The following is a 16566-nucleotide window of genomic DNA, read 5'->3' on the forward strand; positions in this document are numbered from 1 at the left end:
GATTAACTGTAAGCAACCATCACAGGTGGCAATTTAAACTTGGGTGCTTTTCAGCAGACATCTGGCTCAGACAGGAATTTAAAACTGTAAGCAGTGTGATATCCACTGGACAAAGCATGCTTTGGCCTGCCGGTTGAAAAAACATGGAATTTATAGCACTAATTCTTTGAAGAAGATTACCACATCCTGCTTCAACATTACCGCAATTGTTATGGCGCTGTATCAGTAGATTGTTTGCACTAGCGGCTGAAGATATTTCCTCCACTTCCTTATGGCTTTCTTTCATTCCTCACCATTGTCAACTTCTTTGCAAACACAGAGTGAATTTCGACCAAAATCATTGTAACGATTTAATGACAGGGTGATACGGGTTAGGAAATGTGGGTGGAGTTAGGCGAAACTGCATTCATGTGATACTGTTCAAGGCTGTGCATAAAAAAAATCATTTATTAAGTGAACAAGCTGTGAAAGGGGGATAAAATGGGAGATCAAGGCATGACCTCACCTTGAATTTTAGCAATTTGGATTATTAGCGATCGTATGAGTGTGTGCTGGGGAGGTTGCAAGTGTATATTTCTTAATTTACTTCCCTAGCACTGGTTTCACACTTAATACCTGGAATAATTTCAGAAATAATTTCTTCTTTCAGACCCCACATTTAATATTTAATGAGCAAGACATATCTCACTTGCACCAGCAGCCCTGTGAAAAGAGTTGGGAACATTGCATGATACTACAATTGCACACATAACAGAAAGTAGAAAGGTTAAGATTCATTACTGGACAGTAGAAGTCATGCAAAACAACGGATGCATCATTTCCCTGAAGCTTGCTTTATGCATCTGTACACATTTGCTTTGAAAATCTCTAAGAAGACTGACCAAAGTGTTAGCTGGGACTCTTGTGGAGGTTGTTTAAAACTGACATATCACCTAGGCTGTAGATTGCAGACACGTTACGTCGGAGGCTGTCTATGAAGAGCAGTTCTGAGCCGTTAAGAGTGTTTGGAGTAGATTGGTCAAATTCCTGAGCTTGGAGGTGATCTCCTGAGAGCAGCCTGCTGGAACAACACACTACAACAGACAACACCACACAAAGTAGACAGTACATTACATCGTATATAATGTATAGAATGTGTTTAATGTTAGAACCTGACTGTTGTCGTACGATTTCTAAGAATTGTGTGTTTGAATATTTGTATTGATGGATAAGTTTGATCTTGATATGGTGATTGTTTCTCACACTGGCTGTAACTTCGACCACCCGGAAAATCAAAAATAACCAGATGGGGAAATAGGGCTTTGTTTGGCATGAAAGAGACTTTTTCAGTAATTGAAAATAAAACTACCCAAATCACAGTGGTTTAGTGCTGTGTGTACACACTATGTATTACCTCACTCAAGATTAATTTCCTGGTGAATAAAAATATACATGCCATGTTTCCTTGACTCAGACAGAAAATTCTGATACTGAGACAGATGAATAATAATCAGGCACTGATTTGTGGTCAGCTCAATTAAGTACTTTAAGTTACAGTTCCCTGTAGTTTAAGTGTTAAGTTTAAGGATGTTGCACAGAACATCTGAGCTCACTGGATTCGATACCCTTGTTAAGTAGAAAAGTGTGAAAGGTATCTATATGAACTACTTAAGGATTTCAGAACTAAGATTTTTTAAGCCAAGATGGCCAGATAATTATCAGATACTAGACTGGCACACCACTAAAAAGTGAAAGGGCTCCCAGACTGGCTTCAGATAAGCTGAGGATTTCATAAATTAAGCCATTTAGAGATCATCTGGGACCAAATGCTCATCAGCCCTTCAGGATCATGGCTTTCTTAATTGCACAGAGTACTTCCTTGATTCATCAATAACTTAAAAGTGCTGCATATCACTAAAAAACAGTAACCTGGAAGACCTGTAGGACCAGAGGTGGAGACTTCTGCTGTTCAGGACCACCCTGGAGTTCAGATTATTGCATTGTTTGACTACAGAGAAAGACTGTGAAATGTTGTAGGTCAAGTGTGTAAATTATTTTGGTACCAATGTGCACTACAGCACAGACTCAAGGGGTTTCGTTCACTAACTAGAGCTTCTCATTAAAAGCAAGAGTTTTAATCACCATCCTGACTCTGGTTGGATGGAAACAGTGGAGAACCATACTGTAAAACACAGTGTCCCACTGCATCTACTCAATGCTTTTCAGGTGGTATATTTTCCACTGTACAAAGAGCACCTCATAAAGTAACTCGCGTCAGCAAGTTAAATAATCTGGCCTTTGTTAAGTTATCATTCCTTTCCTGCATTAATTAATGTGTTTCCTTTTTACATCTCCTTGTAATAAAGAGCTGTCTCTCAAAGGACAGGCTAGATAAATAAGTACAGTGCAGATAGGTACACTGACAACAGATCCTCAATTATTTTGCAAAATGAGCCAACAGCTTGTAACTTTTTCATGAATAACAGAAAGTAATCATGGCCAGAAAATCCTACACAAAAAAAATCAAAACAATCTAATTAGGTTTTAGCTCAGCCCAACTTGCTAACTCCTGAATGACAGAGATTTCACCTTGGGCTATGTAGGCATGTTATGTAAACGGGGACTGTTTCCTACCTATTTATCCGTTTCTTACCCTCAGAATGACATTTATGAACAGCCATGTAGATGACCTGGAGATGCAGTGCGTCACTGTGACCTCACAAGAGCAATACAGCCAAACGGTCTTCCCTCCTCATTGTGTGAAAGTGCAAGGTGTGTATCACTCCTCCTTGAGAAACAACCAAATATAATACCGCACCCGGAACTTGGAACGGCACAGGCTGAGATTGTCCAGACAGGCAACCCATCGCGGATTCTGTATTTACACGAGTCAGCCAGCAGCGCGATAGAAATGCAAGGAATTATCATTGTTATAGTATTAGGAGCAAACATGTAAAGCAGTGAATAACACGCTAGGAAGTGCTGTGTACAACAGGGCTCTCCAACACAGGTCCGTGGGTTTAAATTGGCTACTCTATCATCAAATACGTCTGAAAATGCCATTAATAATTTACTTATTAGAGCTTTTATTTTGCGTTCTCTCAGACTGTCATAGATCTTGATTTGCCCGTGAAAACCACCTTAAGATGTTTGAAAACCACAATTTTTTGTTGTGAAAAATAAAAAGATGCAATTAATGAAATTGCGCGCTAAAGTAGGGGATCAATTACTGGATTTGAAAGTCTCACTAGAATTAAAATCCTACAGGCAGTGGGGTTTTAAAGACCATGTTTGAAAGTCCTTCGTATATACACGTATATGTATGTTTACCTGTGTTCGTTAGTTCAATATACCCTAGTTAATCGAATTCTCTTTTTGGTAATGAAGGAACTCTAGTGAATTAATTCACTCGAGCAAGCAGTTTTTTTTGCAACTCTTAAATTGCATATTGTAGTCAACCGTCGAGTTATGAACATACTGAAAAGACTAGAACTCTTACATAAATACAAATATAGTGCGCCGAGAAGCACTAGGCAAGAATAACAACTTGCAGTATTAACTGCTGAGCTTGTTGTTAAAGTTTTTCTTGTAAGGGCCGTAGTGGGTCAACACGTTTGCACTAACCGGCGCGCTCAAATGCAGCTGAAATTAAGATTCGACATTTCGGTTTCGTTTGAAAAAAACAACAGTCGGACTTCCACACAGCGGAGTCATGTCCCCCCCCTCTTTCCCATCCCCCTCCCCACGCCCCTTCTTCCCGAAACCACCAACTTCTTAGATCCCTGTTTCTCGTATTCTTCCAGTCAGGAGAGAGATAGACTTAAAAAAAAACCTCCCTTTTTTGCAGTAAACTGAAAGAACGACAGGTCCTGTAATTTGTTAGTCCCGCCTGCCATCTCCGCAATCAGCCCCAACGTATAAGTGACGCACATTGCCGGGGGTAAACTAACTCTAGGCAAGCAAGACTCCGCTAACATTGGAGGTGGTTACTTTTGACAGGAAAGCCTGTCCCCACCTTTTTTTTTTTTACGCACGCCGGCAATGTGTTTTTTAAGATCAGCGATTCCTTGGGAAGAGGCGGGCTCTTTCTGGCAGAGAGGGGGCGTCCCTCGCCGGAGCCTGAGACGAGCGTAGTCGACGACGACGATGGGGGGTGGTTCTTTTCCTGCGCGGAGGAAAGCCCACCTTTTTCATTGTTAGGATCTGTGGAATGTGATGGTTTGATCCTGCAGAGCTGGGAGGGGAAAAAGAGGGGAAGAAGCAGCGAGGGTTGTTTGCGCGGGGGGGGGGGAAGGCATTCTGCTTGTACCATTGAGGGCGAAACTTTAAGAAACGGAGTTGGGTTTTTTTTTTTAAAGACTAAGAGACGGTCTCTTTCTCGTCCGTTTACGCAGCGCAACTGAATGTATTCCTGGAGGGTGAAACGCCGGTTTTCCATATGGTAAGGTAAGGAGGTATGATTTATTTCTCCGAGGCTGCTTGGCACAGACTGGGAAAACGGAGCTACTGTATTCCTGTGTGCGACTGCTCTGGCACGAACGGACTGCATGACTGAACTGCGGCAGGAGAGCTTTTTCGCTGTTGCCCTGTTCCACAGCCGGCAGCCAGAAAACCCCCGCGTGAAAGGGGATTGTTGTGAAAACCAGGTGGCTGTATCGCCGACCGCTGGAACAGCTGTTTTAAAGTCGTTAGAGGTTTCTTTTCAACCGGGTTGGACACATCTTGTTTTCCTCTCTAGCTCTTCGGACATTTCCAGAGCCAGCGCTGCGTTTCCTTAGGGCTCCCAACACTTCAAACCCCGACTGCAACAAATTAGCATTAAGATACAGTGTGCCGTGTAGCTGAGGAAACTGTAAATCGTGAACTACCCGGCAAACTTTTTTTTTTAAATCGGAAGTTTCACAAAAAAAACAATTGAAGGCGATGGGGTTACACAATTGCTATCTGAAATGCGCCAAAACTCTCAAGTAATTCTGTAGATCGGTCGTCAGCTTGAGAACGAAGTGGGGTGCCCGTTAATTTTGTTGGAGTGTTTGAACAGAAAAATACTTGCGCGAACAATGTATTTTGTAAGCGCTCACGATGTCTTTCTTGTCGAATCGCCTCAATATCAGGACTCGAAAAACGGAGGTTACAATTTTAAATGAGACATGAAGTTCAAAACTTTCTGGGTGTTACGCTTGCCAGAGTACTCTCATTGCGGTAAAAGTATGCTGTCGTGGTCTGATGGAAATATTTTATTTTAAAACGAAACGAAGTTTCAGCTGCGCGTTGTTTTTGGAGACTTAGCAATAAACTAAGTTAATAACAACACGCGTTGTTTTTCTGTCGCTATTGTAAGACTATTCTAATGAATCGCAATGTAGCAGAGCCGGTAACTGGCTACAGTAAAGTGTCTGTGTTGCATGTTGCTTGTAATAGGTCAGATGAATGCGCCTGGGTTATCAGTTGATTGCTGAAGGTTGTGGAAATTAAATATTTAAGCTAGCACTGAAAGGGACGGTTAACTCCGTAGATTTGCGAATTGCTTACATTTTAGGCAATGACAATTTGAGAATTTACACGTGTAATGCTGCCCCAGATAGACGAAGACAGAAACGGTAACGCAGTCCACTTTCCTTTTTGTATGTATAGATATTTGAGAATCAAATAACTGTGTGGGAGGAATGCATGTTATAGGTACTGTAAACTATTAAAGCTGTTTCCTTTTACATAAGTTGTGTACATCTTTCCCTTTTTCACCTTGAGAGGTGCATTTTGATTTAATGTTAGTGTGCACACTTAAAAGCCCCGGACAAACATGTATTTAGTGTTTGAGGGCAATTTAAGTTAATTACAGCATGCTGCGTGTTAGTGCAAGGTGCGTTTTGTAGCAGAGGCTTTTAGGATAGATGGCTTTTCGCTTCTGCATATTTCCGAATATACTGCACCAAATCGTCGTCAAGTATGTTTTGGGTTGCAGTACTGAAGATGTTTATGATTTTCAGTTAGCAGTCTTGCGGGGACCTGTCAGGAGCATCGCAGGAACATCTCCTGCCCACAACAGAAGCCATGAAGCGGGGAAGTGTATTTTAATGAAGTCAAATTCTGAATATGTACGAACTCGGTTACTGCAACGGAATAATAATTGCGCAGGTGGGGCGCATAATATGGCACCTGCCCCAACCTGTTTCAAGCACGAAGTGACTGCTTTTTAAGTGAGCGTTAGGTTTTCTGAAATTCCCAGAGATGGAGGCGTTTGGTGTAACTCATTGGTTCAATATAGTTCGGCTACTGAAATCCATTTTCTAGCCTTTTATTTCAGTAGTACTAATTTTTTTTCTCATCCGGTTTTATTGCAATGCCTGCTGCCATTACAAAGTCAAAGGTGTCCGTGTGTGAAATTCACTATCTTCTGTCTTTTGAGTGGTAAACAAGTTTATGTAGCAAATATGTGCATGCTGTAATCCATGGCTGTCAGATGACGTGTTCTTGTACATGATGTCCTTACTAAATAGTTGAATTATCAAGTGTCAAAGGTGGGATTGCACCAAAGTGCAAAGAGGGATAGGAATTGGTTGGTCTGGTGCTTGACATCTAAACTGTTCTCTGGCCCTGTATCAGAAATCAAGTTGATCAATTTAAACTTGAAGCTGCTGCCCCTTTAACTGTTTGGTTTGGTATGTTGTTGCTGTTCCCCTTCAAGTGTGGCTGAATTCCTTTTCTTACTAGAGGCTCCTGGCAAAGGTCACAGGGTGACCATCATTGATTTCTTCAGTGCAAAACTGTTTTTATGGGAGATGGGAGGGAAAAAAGGGCAGTTTGCCGGCAGTAAATTCAGATCGAAGACTTCTTCAAATCTAAGTTTGTTTTGTTTTTTTTGCCATGTGAATCAGATACACTCAACCAGACCAAACTTGTTTAAAATCCAAACCTGTTTTTCTCTAGTGAAATACCTTTTCTAATTTTTGGGAACAACTGGAGGTTGTTATCCTTCAGATTTGCACTTCAAGGAGCAGATGTTACTAACAGATTCGTACTTCAATCTTGGAATTTTTAAAGAATGTCCAAGAAGTGTTCTTTTCTTAATCCAGATGTTTCTAAAAAGACCATGCTTCTTACCAGTCTTGTTTATGTTCTTGTGAGATACAGGATGGATATGTAAATCCTTTGAAATATTTGATAAGTTACTTTTGTGCAAAAATGTATCATCATGGAACATTGAAAGCCAGTTCATTATACTTCTAAAGACTCAAGTGAATTATATCATGGAAAAATGACTAATCACTTTATTTTCAATGACTAAATGCTTAGTAATGGATATCATTAATGTCTGGGATTAAATTAGAATTACTGTATTATGTTCTTAACATTCTAGCAAGGCTTACTAAGGAAGCTGCAAAATATGCTGGAGATGAGTGTTTTATCATCTCTAAGCTGTCTTGTTTTAAAGTACTCAAAAGCCAGTGTTGACATTTCTACAGAATGCTCCTTAAGATCCCGCCTCGCCCCCTAAGCTTCTAGGAATCAGCAGCTTGATGATAGTGGATGGATGTCTTGGATATGATTTAATGAAACAGGCTGCTCAATGAGGAATCGAGGGAAAAATAGTCTTACCTGCTTATTTATCCTAAACACTCTTTTAGTTGGAGACCAGCACAGTTTGAAACGCCAAGTCCTTAGCAAGTTTTCGCTGCATTCTCCAAAGTGTTCTGCAGATGTGACGTTTTGCATTTCCAACGTAGAACCGAGTCTATAAAGAAAACTAAATGAATTGTGGCAGAAGTCTAAAACCGCCGCTCACCAATAAATGTTTCTTTATCTCTAGATTGGAGAGGTAAATGATCCAAAAACTGATTGCTTTCTCCTGGAGCCGGACTTCTCCTGATTTAACTGTGAGCCTTTTACAGGAGGAGAAGAGAAGGATGTTGAATCAAGCTTCAGATTATTTTCATATTCCTGACCTCATGGCAAAGGGAGCATGCTTAATAGGGCAATGGGGTTCTGCCAAACCCACTGTTCAGTAAATTATTTACAGGCTTAACCATACTTCACACATTACCAAACATGCTTTGCTTTTCAGTATCCTGCGAGAGCGTTTTCTCCTCAACTGGTTTCGTTTGGTAAACTCTCCCAAAGTTGGAATGGGAGCCCGTGCACGCAGTGAGCCAAGAGTACCCTGGGTGGCACGGTCTGCCCAGCTACAGTGGGCTCACCCACATGTCCCTTGCCATTAGGGGAAGCTCAGTCATAGCTGGCTAAAGACATAGGCCACACTTGAGCCAGCACTGTGTGGATTGTAGGGCTCGCCTAGGCCTCTGAATGAGCCTCCTTGTTAGAGGTGTTGCTCACTTTCCTCAGTGGGGGCTCATTTGCATACAGTGGTCCCATTAAACATTTTTATGTTATGATGCAGCACTATACGTATAACAATAACAAACTAAATCTCTTTAAATCTAAAATATTGTATGGTTGCAAGTGTGCCAACCACTCAGTTAATTACTTCTATAATTCAGTATCTGTTTTACAGAGTGCAAGTTGTATTTGCTTTAGGCCATGTGTTACAGGAACAAAAGCTGTTTTAAGTTACAGCATATCCTATAGGTGTGTCACTAAAAAGTTACAGCCATTCCTCACTTTGATGCTTCTAGCTTTTCAAAAGACTCGGCCTTCTCCTCCCTTTTCTGGATTTTAAATCGCTTAAATCATGTCTTGTGTGTTGGAGAAACTATCTGCGTGTCTCCTTCTCTCCTGTGCTATACACGTGGTATTGCTTGAGAAGTAACTCCGGGAAAAAATAGCCATTCCAAATTGGGTGAGAATATGACCTAAATCGACTGTTCCAAATTCATTTAGGAGGTAAAAAAAAAGAACAGTCCTGCATTTTTGTTTTTGTTTTTGTAAGATCACCAATGGCAAAAGGAATAGTTTTGCAAATGCTCCACATTGAGGTATGAGGTGAAGAATGCAATTGCTGTGTTGCTATTGTCTGTGATGCAGGATTGGAAAGTATGGGGTTGGAAGAGATATGCACACGTGCCTCTACAATTTTGTCAAGCTTACCATTTTTATATTGTCTCCACCCTGCCTCCTGTACCTCAAGGGGAGACTTAATGAAATGCGTCGCCCAAAAATAGTACAGTTTATTGTATTCAACAAAGACCAAGGCCTGCTGCAAACATTGTGAATATTTAATAGACATTTCAATAGACTGGTTAGCAGTTGGCAGAATACTTTATATAGTCTTTGTTGATTCCAGTCATCATATAGGACAAAGGTTTTCTCCAGAGCACCTAGTTGTGTTCTCTGCTCTTTGGTAGGTTAAACAGACTATTCAAGAAGCATGAGTCAAAGACAAACTGCAATCCTCATGGTTGGTTCTATAGGGTCTGTGGGGATCTGAAATCCACACTCCTCAGTGACTGAAGACATTAAGACCCTTGTGATTAAGACCTGTTAAGTCTGTTGATTCCGTTATGTGACAAGGAAGGCTAGAGGCCTCTGTGGATTTCCAGGCCTCAGAATGAAGATCCCAGTCTGTCTTATGGCACATCACACTCCAGATTGCTGCCTGTACTGGGGGGAAAGTTTTTTTTTTGTAGTTTAAAGCTGTTTTTTTTCTTCTGGCCTATTTTTAACCTCAGTATGGCATCTGACTCGGTATGGAATATTTTGAAGGCTTTATTTTTAGTCACAAAATTATACTTGGTTCTCATGATATTTTTTTTTTTTGGTTTTGGTGAATGAACCTGCCTCAGACACAAGCTGGGCTTCATTTTATAACAGAAAGACAGCCTCCAAATAAATGCTGCACTTAGATGTTAGAAATGGAAGCAGCAGGATATTACTGCTGGTCCTGGTGGTTGATTTTTTTTTAAAGGGCTAATATTTGGAGCCAGTAACATGTAGAATTCTAAATTCTTTTCCTGTGGGTGATATTGCCTGTTGTAAAAAGCTGACAAATGAATTTGGTTTGGTTCAAAGAATCTTGACTTTGTTCCTATAAAGATTTTGTGGGTTTTTCCGTTTTTTAAATCTTTCAAGACTGACGTTTAGACCTATTTTTAGAGCCTAATGAAATGTAGGAACTGTTAAAGAACACTTACCTGCCTTAACAATTAGATTGTTCATCAGCAACTATGGTGGATGTGTCTGAACAATTGTAAATACTGATTGAAAGCAGAGGTTCATCCTCTTGAAATGCATAGTAAGCTTTAGAATTGAAACCATAAACGTTTCCTCATGTGAATTTATTATTTCAATGCCCAAATGCCTGACTTGTGATGAGAGGTAAATCAAATTTTGGGGAGAAAGATGTCTTATTAGTTTGAATAGGAGTACAGGACTGCACATTGATATGCTATATGCAGCCTGAAAAAGGAAAACTGTGATGAGCATCTGTGACTGTGATCTGTGATCAGCCTGACACATACTGAATTGATTTAATGACATCAAACTGAATATTTCTGTTATACTTTTTGTTTTAGGTTCTGTCCTCAGTCGAGCTGGAGATGAGTGAGAACACTTGATTAATGGGGTGTTATCCACTGTGTCTATCTCATTGAAGAGTGCTGCTGATGGTTTAATTGTGCTTCTTCTTTGACCCCAAATTTCAAACACGACAATTAATTGGTAGAACAATAAGTCTAAAAATGTGGGAGGACAATGGCGTTGGGAGTTGGTGAGCATAAAAGGACGAGGTATTTTTTCGACTGCCTTGTTTAGCGCAAATAAAACAATTTACATATTTAAGCTCACAATTTGGATTAAAAAAAAACTTTTAGCCTGCTGCATCGAAATTGTAATTTGGAAACTGCTATGAATTTTCTGTGTACAGTGTAATGCAATGCTCATGTAATATAGGAGTCCAGGCAGTGAGACCCCAATTCTGCATCAAGGGTGGGGATGCTTGCTAAAATCTGGAATGTGTATTTCAGTGGCATTGTCTCATCGTGACTGTCCAGTAAACGAATGAGTGAATGTTGTGAAATATTGTGGTTGCGATGCTGGAATATTGATCCATAAACTGAAACTGAAATTCTACTAAACTAGACTAGTGATAGCATGAACTATCAGGAGGTGTACTTTCTGTGTTGGGGGTGGGGACACTTTCTGTCTGCTTTACACTAAGGTATTGTTTTTCTTTGCGTTGGACTTTGGCAGGATCTGCTGATATTCCTTGTAGGGAAAGTGACTTAACCATGAGGGAAAAATTGAGGCATTCCTGGAAAAGGGTGTCATCCTCAATTAACAGACCCGATAGGGGGTGATAAATCATTGGGCCTATTTGGGTTAGTGTGCGGATATGGCCATCTCTGGCACTTAAACGTAAGCTTCATAAATTCTGTTCTTTAGGAATATTTCCTTGAGTTTTATGAAGTAGGTGTTTTCTGATTTAATTTTAAGAACTTCCACTACCTTTAGTATATGTTGAAACTGTCTGCTATGAAGTCTATAAACCACTATAAACTATAAACCACCTTGTTCTTTCAGTGAACATCCCCAGTCATCATTGTCTTTCAATAAACTTTCTGATTTTGTACCTCACATGACAATTTGGAATACCAGACGTGCAAAATACCTATTCCGCACACCCAGATAAAGCACTTCTATTAACTGCAGATCAGTATTTGAGGGATTTTGACCGCAAGAAAGTTTCCCAGCTCTCAGCCTTCACTCAAACTCTGTACATCTCTCTTTTCCGTTACAGTGTCGGTTACCCTGAAATAACTTACATGACGTCTGACTCCTTTTCCTTTCAAATCTTCCATTTCCTTCACTCCATTTTTTTTGTGCTGCATCTGACAAGTCAACAAAGGTTTACAAAAAGAGCTCTGTCACCATTCAAAGAATAAGTGAACTACTCAATTACCCACATTGGAAACTTTACCTAGAGAAACAATAATACGTTTAATTGAAAACACAAATTAAAAAAAGCTATTTAATAGGTACCACTAAATCTTAATTCTCAGTGTGAACAGAAGGCTTAACACCTTATCCTTTATGTGCCCTTAAGGAGCTTGTCCCTTCATCAAAACTAAAACCTGAGGTTTGTGTTTCTCCTAATCTGAGTGAAGTATTTTCTACATCATCCTATTGCGTGCTTTAGTTGCAGTCAGATATGGGCAACACTTTTTTTGGAAGAGACTGCCCTGTTTATCTAGGTAGTGTCCTTCTCATATGTTTGTAGATGAAATTAAGATGGCTGCAAGCAGTTTATTTTCACAAAAGCTCTGTAGAGCTTCTGCAGACTAGAAGCCTATAGGGTCACAGCTGAGCTGCTCATTGCGGTAGTCTGCTGTTAAGAGCTGCAATACGAGCAGACAGGTAACAGGGATTGGGCAAAGAATGGGAGCCTGTCAGTTTACAGTTAAATAGGCAGCTGAGAAATCTTAAGACCAATGTTCCCACTCTAAAAAAAATAGTTTCTGACTGAAATAAAAGCCTGTGGGATAAAAAGATGTGCTTGATTTAATCTGAGGAATTCTGTGTGTTAAAAATAAGACTGCTCCAAGCTGGCTGTTTGTGAACTTGGTAACAGAGTGGGGAGGTAAGTGTAAACAGCAATCATCTTCTTTAGTAAAGCAGAAAGGAGCTGTTTGATTTCCTTGTCTGCAAGCACAAAGGAACAAGTTCTCCTTGAATGTTGATTTCAGCAATCAGAACTTGAACCTCAAAAAACGCAGATATGTTTTTCAGTTCATGGGATTCAATGTTGCGGGAAAGGGCTTATGATGGCTAAGTAGAAGGATTAAAAAAAAAGAGAACTTGAGTAGCTCTGTTCCAAATTTTAATTTCTGGAACATGACACAAATCCAAGAGCATACATTTTTATGTTTCTTGGCCTGTGACCAGATCTTGACTTTGACTTTTCTGTTTTCAGATTTAAAGACTAAATACAGCTGGTTTATGCGGTTTGCAGATAGTAGGGATGTGACAAATATCAGAAGCTTTAGTCAACCTATAGCATGGGTGTCACCTAAATAGTAATGATGTCCAAAACGCCTGGCATATGCTGTAAGCCTTCACCTTGTTTACCTGTAGGCTTGGGAAGGACCAATTGTTTAGAGTCGGCTAGATTCTTAAGATTGTTCACTAGCGAGTTAATCCAACAGCTATGGGGTTCGTTTTGATGATGGTTCTGCCGTCCTGGCCTTCACTTTGCAGCTTGGGAATGTGTTAAAACGGATCACCCTTCTTCTTCCCTGTGTGAGGTTTAATTAAAGCCGCCGCTCCTGTCTCACAAGTGGGGAAAGTTTAGAGAGGATCTGGGAGTATTTCAGAGTGAGCGTGATGATGGAAGGGTGTAGTGGAATGCTTGGAATCGTATTAGGCTGGATAAATGATTTTCAAATGAATTTTCCATCTGGAGCTTCTGCAAGGCTTGCTGTGCATTTAGATCCCTCCTTTCATCTGTGCTGTATCTGGGTTATAAATGATTAAATATGTGTGGTGAGCAGACCAAGACCAAAAGGGAGAAATACCTTTCCAGTATTGGCCAGTGTTTAAGCGGTTTTGAGTGTTGAGCCTCTTTATGGCGAAGGCTGTGTAGCTGCTATATCTGCTGATTCTCTTTGAAGCGGTATAGGTTTTGTTTATCTAACTGTCTGGGGTCGTACAAGGAAAGCCCAGTACAATACATTATCGAACAGAGGATCAAACACCAGTAGAGCACATGCATAGATCATTACAGGATGCCGTTTGGCGACTGGTCCAACATGGAATAGTAATCTATCTGAACATAGGGTATCGAAGAGGTCAATATTCAATCCTTTATGCAGCTGGCTCCTAACATTATTGGTGATGTTTCTGCACATGCACAAATCGTAGGGCTTCAAGAATCTGCTGAAGAGTTTCTGCTTTTCCTGTATTCCATCTTTGAATGTCAAATTCATGTATCGGGACAACAAGGAGCCATGTGTCAGTGTCCATGAAGAACCCTCAGTAAGCAACTGCTGAATTTCTTCTCTAACTCAGTTCAACAAGCTGTTTCTTATCAGGGATCATGTATATCAGAGGTAAATCTGTAGAGGAGGGGACTTGTTTGTTTGCTTGTCATAGCTCTTGAAGATCTTTCTGATGCTTTTCGTTCAGGTCAAAAAGTAGAGACGGCAAAAGAAAATATAAAAATTCACAGTTTTCTGGGTTGCTAAAGGTTGAAGATCTTGGAGATAGGGAGACAAATCGATAAGTGTGTGATGCTAGGAAATAGCACAATGTTTCTTAAGTTTGAAGGCGCAGGCTTGGGTTTGTGGCATACGTACTGTAAAATAAAGCCATCAGTGGGCTTTGCACATGTCAAAAGTCAGAGTTCTCTGGCCTTTAATAATGCTGATGGATTCTAAAGTTCCTCAGCTACAGTAAACAGACGGTTGGGAATGTTCTCACGTCTGATAAGTACTTCTATTTTAGTCAACAGAAAGTAATGAATAATCTGATGTGTTGAGTCCTTTTTTTTTAGACTGAGCTAATCACTGTGAAGCTTAAGCGAATAATTTTTCTAATAGTGGAGCATTTTACTTGTCTTCTAGGTAACACTTTCTTATTGTATCAATCTTAGCTGGCTTCATTCTGGTTTTCATTTTTTTGTGTTTGTATCTTGGCTTAGTTTTTTGGACCAGATTCCCTGGGATATTTTTTTTTTCTTTTATTAATGTTACTGGTCCTTCTTCCATTTTAATGAGGCAATGAGTTATAGCTTAGCTACACGAAACTCCACTATATTAAGATACTTCTCAGTAAGTGGGTGGTGACCCTTGCAAGATAGTGTGTTTGGGATAGAAATTGCGACCGCATGACCTTTACAATAAGTGGATTGGTATTTTAGAGAACTTCTGAGCTCGAACTAGCCAGGTGCTTTCCAGTGTTCTTGGAGGAAGAAAGTAGAGCATTTAATTTAGAACTCTCCTCTTCGTCGAGTGCATCTTTTGAAAAAATTCCATACATTTTGTAATTGTGATGTGCCTCACCGATGATCAGGAAAGACTGTGTTTCCCCTCTATACCCGTCATTGAAACTGACACGTTGATGAAACAAATACTTTGTAGAGATTGTCTGATATTTGATCCTAGAAAACTCTTGTCTCCTGGCTACATGTTTGTGATCCTGCTGATTGAAAGAGAGGTGGAGTTGGGGAGTGGACAGTCGGAAAAGCATTTTTTGCCACTTTTTTCACATTCTTCTGTACAGGCCAGATTTTTAGGATTAACTCCCACGATTCTAATCTGTTATTCTTCACTCTGTTTTTTTTTTGGAGGGGTGGGGGGGTGGGGGTGGAGTTGTTCTTTACACAAGGAAGTTTCAGCAGTGATTCTAGGGTATTTTTGGAAGTCAATGAAAAGAGAAATTTGAACCGCTTGCCCTTAAAAGGGAAGTCTGGGTCAGCTGTGTGGAAACTCATGTGTTATTAATGTGCTTGGGTTTTTTTTGTTATTCTTTTTTTGCGTGTGTCAAGGGTTGGGGTAGAGGGAGGGGAGATTGTAGCTGGATTTTACAAAGGATTTTTGGCATATTTTTGAAGTCATTCCCGTCTGGCTGAAGGTTTGTTTTTGGCTAGGGAACACAAACTAACTGCATGTATGTAACAAATTTTGACTCTTGATGCTGAGTGGTGATGCGATTCGGTGCCATTATTTTGGACTCCTATTGTGTGCTTTTTTTTCAGGATTTGTGTGAAAATCCTAAAAGTAAAGTAACACAAACAATGAAGACAATGAATGTACTGTATGGAAATGTTAGTGTTCTTCTAGGATTTGTTTTACGGTCTCGTGCCTGCTTCACAGATTTCAGATAGTGCTCATGGACAAAGAAATTCGTATTTTGTGCTGTATGGCTGCTTTTTTCTTAAATGTTTTTTGTGGATGGGCTTCTACTGCAGAGGTTTCCATGTTTTCTGTGGCTTCTGTTGCCATGTTTTCTGAGCCCTTTTGAAAACCGTTTTCGTTGATTTCTCTTGCTTGTTGAGGCCCTGGTAGCTGGGAGCCCTTGACAGATCTCACCAGCGCTTAGCGTGGGATGGGTTCTTCCAGAGAGCCTCGGTTCAGAGTGAAGTGCTGATAACGGTAGGCGGCAGAGATATGGGGGCGAGTTTGCCACGGGTGTTAGCAAAATTACAGTGTGTAACGCGCTGGAGAGACACTCTGCCTTTCAGACTCCTAAGGATTTCACTTTCAAATGTGGGGTTTGTGTTCACCTCGGCATACTGTGGAGTCAGGTTTTTATAGCGTGTGTTCAGGAGAGAAAAGTCTTACTTCACCAAAAAAAACCGGAACATTTTCCAGAGAGATGGGGTTTGTTCACACTATGCACTCTCCTGGATAAGTGTTCTAGGATAAGTCAAGGAATTTGATTTAGGAAAACAGATTTAATAGATTTTAAAGTCTTTGTGAATCTATTTATTACTGATGAGGTAGATGCCATTTAAACATGTAATTAATTCGCTGTCCAAACTAGGTTATAACTTAGTGTTTTTCTTAATGTGGTGAGCATTTGGAAACTCCCCGGCAACTACAGGTGAGAAGGCTTCCGAAGAGACTCCATTTAACATGCTTCCTACTTGTAGGAGAAAGCTCAGCTCTATTACAGCTCTGTTGCTTCACTTAAAATCAC

The 16566-nt window shown here is 40.3% G+C and overlaps 1 protein-coding gene across 7 annotated transcripts in view; it reads left to right on the forward strand.

The window, feature by feature from the left end:
• The first annotated feature begins 3936 nt into the window (after positions 1–3936).
• Positions 3937–16566, forward strand: part of luzp1 (leucine zipper protein 1) — a 69167-nt gene continuing 56537 nt past the window's right edge. For 4 of the 7 annotated variants that reach the window (XM_088602983.1, XM_088602981.1, XM_088602980.1 and 1 more), the window contains exon 1: positions 3937–4425. The gene's annotated coding sequence lies outside the window, so the exon portion shown is untranslated. The remainder of the gene's footprint in view (positions 4426–16566) is intronic. The other 3 variants (XM_088602986.1, XM_088602984.1, XM_088602987.1) reach the window with 1 other exon arrangement.

Source organism: Lepisosteus platostomus, chromosome 13, assembly GCF_059453375.1.
Source record: "Lepisosteus platostomus isolate fLepPlt1 chromosome 13, fLepPlt1.hap1, whole genome shotgun sequence".
Classification (NCBI taxonomy): Eukaryota; Metazoa; Chordata; class Actinopteri; order Semionotiformes; family Lepisosteidae; genus Lepisosteus; species Lepisosteus platostomus.